We start from the raw sequence: 8,589 nt of genomic DNA on the forward strand, positions 1-8,589 counted from the left end.
CCAATCACGACAGCCTAAACCACCCTGGTTGGGGTCGGCGTGTCCCAACGCCGATCCCAACGTCTGTCGCTACGGTTGAGAGTGACGCTGGTAAAAACTACCAAGATTAGGCTACAGGCAACTCAAGTACACTCGAAAGTAAAAAACTTGACTGCCCACGTATCTCTGTTGGAAGAGCTCCGTACTTGAAATGCGGATGTCATGGGTTCGGGCTCTGCCGGCGTCATGTGGTTGTTTTTTCTTCTAATTTCTAATCGATATATTTCACGTGATGCAATGATAAAACTAAAGTTTTCCACTGATCAACGCGACATCATCATTTCACCTGTGCGCCAGCGCTGACGCCGAAGTGCATCCGACATTCAAAACCACCTCTACCTAGCTGATTTTCCTTTAAAGTTATTAATAATAATAATAATAATTGGTTTTCTGAGGGAAAGGAAATGGCGCAGTATCAGTCTCATATATCGTTGGACACCTGAACCGCGCCGTAAGGGAAGGGTAAAGGAGGGAGTGAAAGAAGAAAGGAAGAGAGAGGTGCCGTAGTGGAGGGCTCCGGAATAATTTCGACCACCTGGGGATCTTTAACGTGCACTGACATCGCACAGCACACGGGCGCCTTAGCGTTTTTCCTCCATAAAAACGCAGCCGCCGCGGTCGGGTTCGAACCCGGGAGCTCCGGATCAGTAGTCCAGCGCCCTAACCACTGAGCCACCGCGGCGGGGCTTTAAAGTTATTGCAAACTCGGGTTTTCTGCCTTGGTTTAACGGAACGGGGCGGTGTGAAAAACCACGGAGGCATGAAAATGAGAACAGAGGATGGGGCATATCAGGGCGCTCATTTCTGCTCTAAGCGCAAATATTCCTCCAAATGCAAGGGCCCTCCTGAAAGCCCTCAAAACAAAACACTCCAAAGACGCTAATGAACTATAATATTCCTGATGACAAAAGCAAGAAACAAAGCAGCAGCTGATAAAATCAAGCAGCAGAACAGATAGCGATACACAAAGCCACTCGTAAGCTGCATCCTATTATGGCCGCTGAAGGCAGGTTCATTTCGCGGCGGGAACTGCCCCCTGTCAGTTTGCAAACGAGCAGCGCTTTCGTTATTAAACGTGCACAATAGTGCAGTGGCATTACTCCCGGGCCAACATGGCTGTCGGGAGAGTGCGGCGGCACTAGCATGAGAAGGTTCATCCACGAGAGCGGGGCTTCGAAAAATGAGGTAATTTTGTAGGTCGGCATCTGTTTTCCCGAGCAGCGCCCGACTGCAATGTATACCGCACCACCGATTACAAGTAGGTGGAGCGGATCGCGGGCCCACGGGCGACTGCGAGCGAGAGCATACGCTCTTCGTAGGCGGCCCGCGAGAAAACGCGAAGAAAACCGCACTATTCTCCTTTTTTCAACCGGCCGAAGCGGGCGAATTAATGGAGATCTCACGCGTTGCCTGATTTGAAATGCGCGTAATTGCTGGCTTCAATATTTGATTTTACCGACACAGAAAACTTACTAACGCAAAATTTCAATAACTAAACTGTAACCACGCATTACGCCTTTGCACGGTGCTGGCGCTTATGCTGTGTTATCGCTGAACTAAAAATGACTTCGCTTTTCTAAGTGCACAGCTCATGGATGGAGGAAAGAACCCAGGAGAGGCGGTTACGTCACATTTTTTGAAGGCGCTGCCCCCTGCTCCCTCCTCCCCATACTTGGCCGCCGGCTCGACGCGCTTGCGCATGCGCAGCAGACAATGTAGCTGACGACGCCGCTGCACCCAGCGTTACCATTGGCTGCGCCATCGGCCAGAGAATTCCAGCAGTCCTTGAGAAAGCACGCGAATTCCGGCACACTTTTTGGCGCCCAGCTCGGATAGCGAGGGCGTCTCCTGAGATTTCCTTCCTCCATGCCACAGCTTGACCTGCGCCTATAAGTGACGGATCGCGCGTGGATAGCAAGCACACTTTCAGTGTTTTCAGTCTAGAAATAATTTTCCTGCAGCTTGCTTGTACATGGAGCGAACACTGCTGGCACGCATTCTGACGACTTCATCCTACAAAAAAAAAAATGTTTTGGAGGCACTTACATATCTCTTACCTGAGGGAAGGTGAAAGCCGTTTGCGACTCAATGTACTGATTTAAAATTGAGTGGGGACGTCACCGTGCGCATGCGCAGTTGTTGCTTGGCGGCGGATCACACCACCCGCCACAGTGGGCAGATTGCTCTCAGTCCAGTTGGCAGGTTGTGATCACGTGACAAGGCCACGTGATCTAGAATGTAACGGATGGACATGGTCACGTGGCCTAGGATGTAACGGACGGACGGACACGATCACGTGACCTAGGATGCAACGGAGGGGCACTGCGAGGTCACGTGACAGGACGGACGGTCACCGCGAGTATGAGCCATTAAAGGCTTTCGCCTTAAAATGCCTGAAGCCGCCATTCACTTGAGAAAGTGAGCAGATGCGCTTGTTTTAACTGCGAGCTGAAGGGAAGGAAGGGCCTGGAATTTCTTCTTCGTTACCTCAGCCGGCACTTCTGACGAACATAGCCATCGACTGACTCAGGCACCATGAGCTCCGGGAAGATGCTGCGGCGCGTTTATTTGCTTCTAACAGTGACTTCTAAATAGCTGCTCGAATTATCACTCGCCTAACAAGGAGCCCACCCCCGCATGTAGAATGGTTGACTTATTGAAGCTGAAGGCGTATTTTTTCTTCAGCAGATAATTTGCCTCTAAGATTAATGCCTATTCCTTAACCAAAGCTCTTTCTTAAAGACCACCAGCGCAAAACCATATAATTATTGTTCTCCATGGTCGAGAGCGTTATTTATGGTTGATGCGCTAGACGTGGTTTGGTTTGATTGGTTTGGTTTTGTGGGGTTTAACGTCCAAAAGCGACTCAAGTTATGAGGGAAGCCATAGTGGAGGGCTGAGGATGATTCTTTCCACCTGGGGTTCTTTAACGTGCACTAACATCTCACAGTACACAGGCCTCTAGTAATTCGCTTCTATCGAAATGCTGCGGCCGCAAGCAGGATCGATCCCGCAACATTCGTGTGCAGTGTGATGTCACGGTATGTTAAAAAGCCCCAGATGGTCCAAATTATCCGGAGCCCATCACTACAGCGTCCATCATACTCTAAGTAGATTTGGAACAAATACGCAATTGTCCTATTTACTGCCTCTATTCAAACCTATACACATACCTCATTGCCACTCGAACCTGGTAATCTGTTGACACAGGCCCGCTTGAATTTATTCTCAGTGCCTCCATAAATCCTCTTATGTTCTTCAGCCACACCTCAAGAGGGCAGCGGAAGCACTACGGCAGGATGACACACCCCGTGTTTCTATATTTGTTATTTTAGTCATGCTGTGTGGGAACACGTCGAAAAAGGATGGATGTTGGAACTTCTTCACCGACAGACGAAGATGTCATCATCATTTGCAAGTTCACGTGAACCTGCACCTCTCGCGCAGCTACGCTTCATCTTCATAATAAGAAAAAACGCTTCCGTTCCTTTCGGTCATGGTCGTCTTGGCTCCGCTCCTTTGAAGCGCGCATGCAAAGCAGGAGGACCTTGAGGTCCGTCACAATAGACATTATCTGACCGCTCCCGATCGCGCCTGCTCATTTGTACTGCAAGGCGGGGAAAAAACATAATAGCCTTTTTTTCAGCAATCTGAAAGAAGAAAGTCATACGTCGTACTCAAGAACATTTGCTCCCAAATTGTCCCTTTTCTCTACATGGCAGTCATGCGTTTAAATATCGTCACATCGTGGCATTTGAGCTTCACTTCTCTTTGTGCTGAGTGGACTGTTTGCAGAGCTATTAAGGAACAGAACTATACCGTCGCTGCCATCGTGTCGTCCTCGTCGAGCCAGCCGTCCCGTACGGCAACCGACAGCAGGCACTCGTTGCGTAGGAATAGGTTTTTATTCAAAGCGAAATGTGAAATTTTCTTTGAACGACGAATTCCTTTGCAAGCTCACACCGCAGAGATGGCCTAATGGTTTGAGCATCGGCCTCGCATTTTATATTTAGTATTTTTTGAACATTGCATGCGTAATAAAGAAAACAGAGAAAGCAATATCGGTACAGGGTTCAATCCCCAGTGCCATCGGGGCTCCACCAGTGATGCGTTAGGTGCAGGCTTTCCCCTGGCCTGGTGCTAGACCTATTTGGGTTGAAGTGATAGTGAAATCAGTCTCGGAGCCGATCTTACGACAGCGCTGTTTGGCCAAAGCTTCAATTACGCCTTAAAAGCATCATTATTATTAGCTGTTGAAAGACATTGTTACCCTCTCGTTTTGCAATCAGCCCTGTGATCATGTTATTTATTTTGATTTTGAATGTGTTTAAAATCATCCATATGCATGTTTCATTTTCAGTTTTACATAACTACAAAATTGCATATACGTTTTACTTGCAACCACATTTTACACGTCTATCTGTGCTGTGTGTTTAAGTATCTATATCTTATGTGCCTTTATTTTTTGTTTTCCATATTTGTGTGACTTGCCCTCCCTTGTAATACGCTGCGCCCTGGGCCTCGTCACGCTGACAAATGCAGCTTTTAAAAAGCCCAGGTGTCCCACCAGATTTTTTTCTGGAAAAAAAATAGAATTGAATTGAATTAGCCACGGAAAAAAAGTCCATTAACAGCCAGATACCGAAGCTAGCCGACGTTGGCCCCGCTCTATTGCATCCACCGCGTGGCTCTTTGCAGCACCGTGGGTACACTGAGGCACTACACAGGCACGCGACAAGCACCAGCGTGGTCGATGCTGCGGTAGCGGAAATTGGGGCTCCCGTCAGCCGGCCACATTCGGAAGCTCTGCGAACCGCCAGGTCGGCGTTTTGGCTTTAGGGCGCAGAGAGTGACACAACCAAAACACAAAGCGCAAGGCCGGCATCGTACTGCTTTCTTCAGCACTAAAGTGCGTGGTTTGCTGAACGCGCACAACAAAAGAAGGACGGACAGCACCAGAAGATGTGGGCCAAATGTAAACAAGGTACAGATATGAACTTCGACCTTTCGGTGGTAATCTCGCGGGATCCCCTGGTGAAGTAAGTCATTTTCGTACATAAAGATTGGCGAAAACTATAGTGCCAATTTTCAGCCGTCAGTCCTGTTTTATTGTGGCTTGTTTCTGAGTTAATAAGCTTTATCAGTGCTTCCTGAACGCTTAGAACAGGTCAAGAAAGCTTCAATCAGTTCTGAAATAGAGCAAATCGCTTTTATCTTCCGTCCATAGTGTAGAAAAATAAAAAATAATAATTTCCTTTAACTCCAGGTAATTTCACCATTCACCGACGTCGCACAACAGCAAAAGGAAATCATTACTATTGAGATACTTTCTGTTACAAGGATTGAAACTTGATAGATGAAGAGCAAAAGGTCCCTGTATATATATGCTGGCAAGAAAAGAAGGCTGTTCGCTCGTTGAAGCATTGTGTGAAGAATATAGCCTGCCCTTTTGTGGCAGCGATGAAAATGAAATTATTAGCAGTGTGACACTGCGTCGCTAATGAAGCGAACGCTTGTCTCCAGCCAGCCGTTTCTTGTCGCGAAGAATAAAAAAAAAAGGCAAGGAGTGGGGATCGGGGCACCCCATGAGTTACTCAAGCGGCGATAACGGATAATCTGCCTCTCACAGCGATGCAATATTAAAGGAATAAACAAACACCGCTAGCTGATGCTATTTATTGAACTTTGTCGCACAACTTGTCGCTTCTTGTCGAGAACACCTTTGCTTATGTGGTGTTGCGGATTAACAACAGCCGCACGTTGCGGAAATCAATCAGTCGCACCCGGAGGCATTAGCCGAAAGCATATGCTAGTCGCGCTTCCTTATGCCTGCTGTCCCTTATAAAAGAATGGCTCGTAGTTAATGCTATTCTCAGCATATAAGGATCTTAGCAGGAGGTGCTTTTCGCGGCAACTGTTTAGAGAAGGAATAAAACTGACGTCCACAAACTACGTTTTCTGTTCACGCGTGTTCCCCCGCCGCGGTGGCTCAGTGGTTAGGGCGCTCGACTACTGATCCGGAGTTTGCGGGTTCGAACCCGACCGCGGCGGCTGCGTTTTTATGGAGGAAAAACGCTAAGGCGCCCGTGTGCTGTGCGATGTCAGTGCACGTTAAAGATCCCCAGGTGGTCGAAATTATGCCGGAGCCCTCCACTACGGCACCTATTCTACCTTTCTTCTTTCACTCCCTCCTTATCCCTTCGCTTACGGCGCGGTTCAGGTGTCCAATGATATATGAGACAGATACTGCGCCATTTCCTTTCCCCCCCCCCCCAAAAAAAACAATTATTAATGTTCACGCGTGCAACAAATCAGTTCTTGTTACTGCACTTATAAAATTCGTTTGAAGAAGATTCTGTGGAGGAACAAAGCACTTAAGGCTTCGGTAAACAGGTACACTGTCGGGCTGTCAACTGGGACCGGCAGCTTTCGCGTACTTGTGGTGTCATTCGGACAGGCCACTCCTCGAGCCATCACAGCAAACGTCTAATGCAGTACCATTTTCTAGTTATATTAAATAGACAAAGACTGAGCTAAGTAATAAAAAAAGAAACTGGAGAATTCACAAGCCGAACCAGAGTTAAAGCCGCTAGCGAAGAACGCCGGAAGTAGCGTTCACACGAGGCCAGGCCTTCAAGCAGCAGAAAAAGAACAAAAGCGAGACCGTGAAGGCAACACCGCTCGCAGCCAGGCCTTGGGGCGAGCACGCGCAGCCGCACAGCAGGCGAACAACCTGGCCCGTGGGTTAAATGTGCGGAACTAAAGGATCGCTGAGCTGCACGCCACGCAGACCGGGCAGTGCGTCGCCCTGAAGAGACCGCCTTTCCCCCTCGCGTCACGTTCGGGTTTCCGAGCAATTTGTCACGCGTCGCTCACCAGCATGACTCTCTGGAGAACTGCACGCGCTCTCTGTCGGCGACGCTTTGCAAAGGAGCCGGCTGTAAAAAGGGCTGAAGCTTAGCTGAAGTGTTAGGCCTGGATATCTCGAAGCGAAAAGCTTCGTGGCGATGCTCGTGGTTTAGCTTAAGGTTTCATACATAGGGCTACAATTTGGGCATACCTCTCTAGCTTTTCCAAAACGTGTTGTCTTAGGTATGCAAAGCTTGTACAATCGTTATACAAGGCTATTAAAATCTCTATTCTTCATCTTCAAAGTACACAATGTCTTGCACTTTCTGTATGGCCATAAAGATGGCCCGGTGATCAGAGTAGTAGCAAGCAGCTGTGTTTGTGGCTGATACGCACTATTCTGGCGTTTCAGCAGCTTGTCTAGCCTTGCACTTTTCATATCTTCGCTGTTTTTGAGCCAACTCCCACGCTACCCCTTCTGGGTCTTCTTCTCCTCCTTTCATGGCGAAAGGTCAGACGACGGAGTCAGCGCGCGGTGGCTACGACCAGAGCCGTGTATTCACGGCTCTGGCTACGACGGCTGCGGCAGCAGCGACCACCTGCGCTCCCCGTGACGTCACTCGGTTTCGCGCATGCGCAGCTGTGGCAAATCTGTAGTGTGGCTCACGCGAAGCCCGGTGTTGACGAGCCTAGTGAAGATTTTGGCTTCAAAACTATAGGCTTTCTCCTATTTGCGACGCCCGGCTATTTGGCAAGCGGCGGCAGAGGGAGCAAGAAAATCGCAGTACTGGGACCGCAGCACACCCAAAATAAACAAATCTCTTAGTAAAAGTGCACAGAATGAGCGAAAGCCTAAAGGTAAATTTAGCCGCTCGCAACGCCACCACTTGCAATAACCCGCGCAGTGCCCGCGAGGTACTACACACACGCGTGCGGCAACAATCAGCACTGGCCGCACTCGCGGGTGGCGCTGCGCTTGCATGACGTGCTACTGTCGTGGTGGCCGGCACGGGCGACGCACACGTGCCCGCTGGATACGGGACTGCTCGGAACAATTAGGCGAGTTTAGTTGCTCTGTAGGCTGATGGTTCCCCAGATGAGAGCATCATGGCTTCAGCTTATAGGTGGAACGAAGGCAGGCTTGTTTCTGTCCAGGTCGAATAAAGATGCGGCCGTTTTTCATTGCTCTTGTTCGGAGCTTAAGCGTTGCTTTCTTGGCTTCGTACGCCGCCTACTCGTTTGTTGTTGTTGTTGTTGTCGTCGTCGTCGTCGTCGTCGTCGTCGTCGTCGTCGTTGTTGTTGTTGTTGTTGTTGTTGTTGTTGTTGTTGTTGTTGTTGTTGTTGTTGTTGTTGTTGTTGTTGTTGTTGTTGTTGTTGTTGTTGTTGTTGTTGTTGTTGTTGTTGTTCCCCTCGTGACATGGCACATACTCCTACTCCTGCTTTCAGCTGCCAGCTTCTTCCTCCTTTGCGCGCGAAGTGAACGCTGACTTAGATACGGTCCAAAATTGCCTTGTAATGAGTCGCTCGCCGGAGGACGCCACAAGCTCCATCGAAGCTACGTGCGTCGTGCTAATAAGCGCCGGCTCTTGAGCCTAATCAGATCTAAATCGTCCTTTGACGTTTAGTCGCCGACAGTATCTTGTTTGTGCAAAACCCGTGCGTCCAATAAAAGAACTTGTCGCTCGAAATACTTTAAGATCA

The 8,589-nt window shown here is 48.9% G+C and overlaps 1 non-coding gene across 1 annotated transcript; it reads right to left on the reverse strand.

Moving 5' to 3' along the window:
• Positions 1-649: 649 nt before the first annotated feature.
• Positions 650-721, reverse strand: TRNAS-ACU (transfer RNA serine (anticodon ACU)). Its single transcript has one exon. It is a non-coding gene; the product is annotated as a tRNA-Ser (tRNA).
• Positions 722-8,589: the final 7,868 nt, after the last annotated feature.

The sequence above is a fragment of the Amblyomma americanum genome, chromosome 4, assembly GCF_052857255.1.
Source record: "Amblyomma americanum isolate KBUSLIRL-KWMA chromosome 4, ASM5285725v1, whole genome shotgun sequence".
NCBI lineage: Eukaryota > Metazoa > Arthropoda > Arachnida > Ixodida > Ixodidae > Amblyomma > Amblyomma americanum.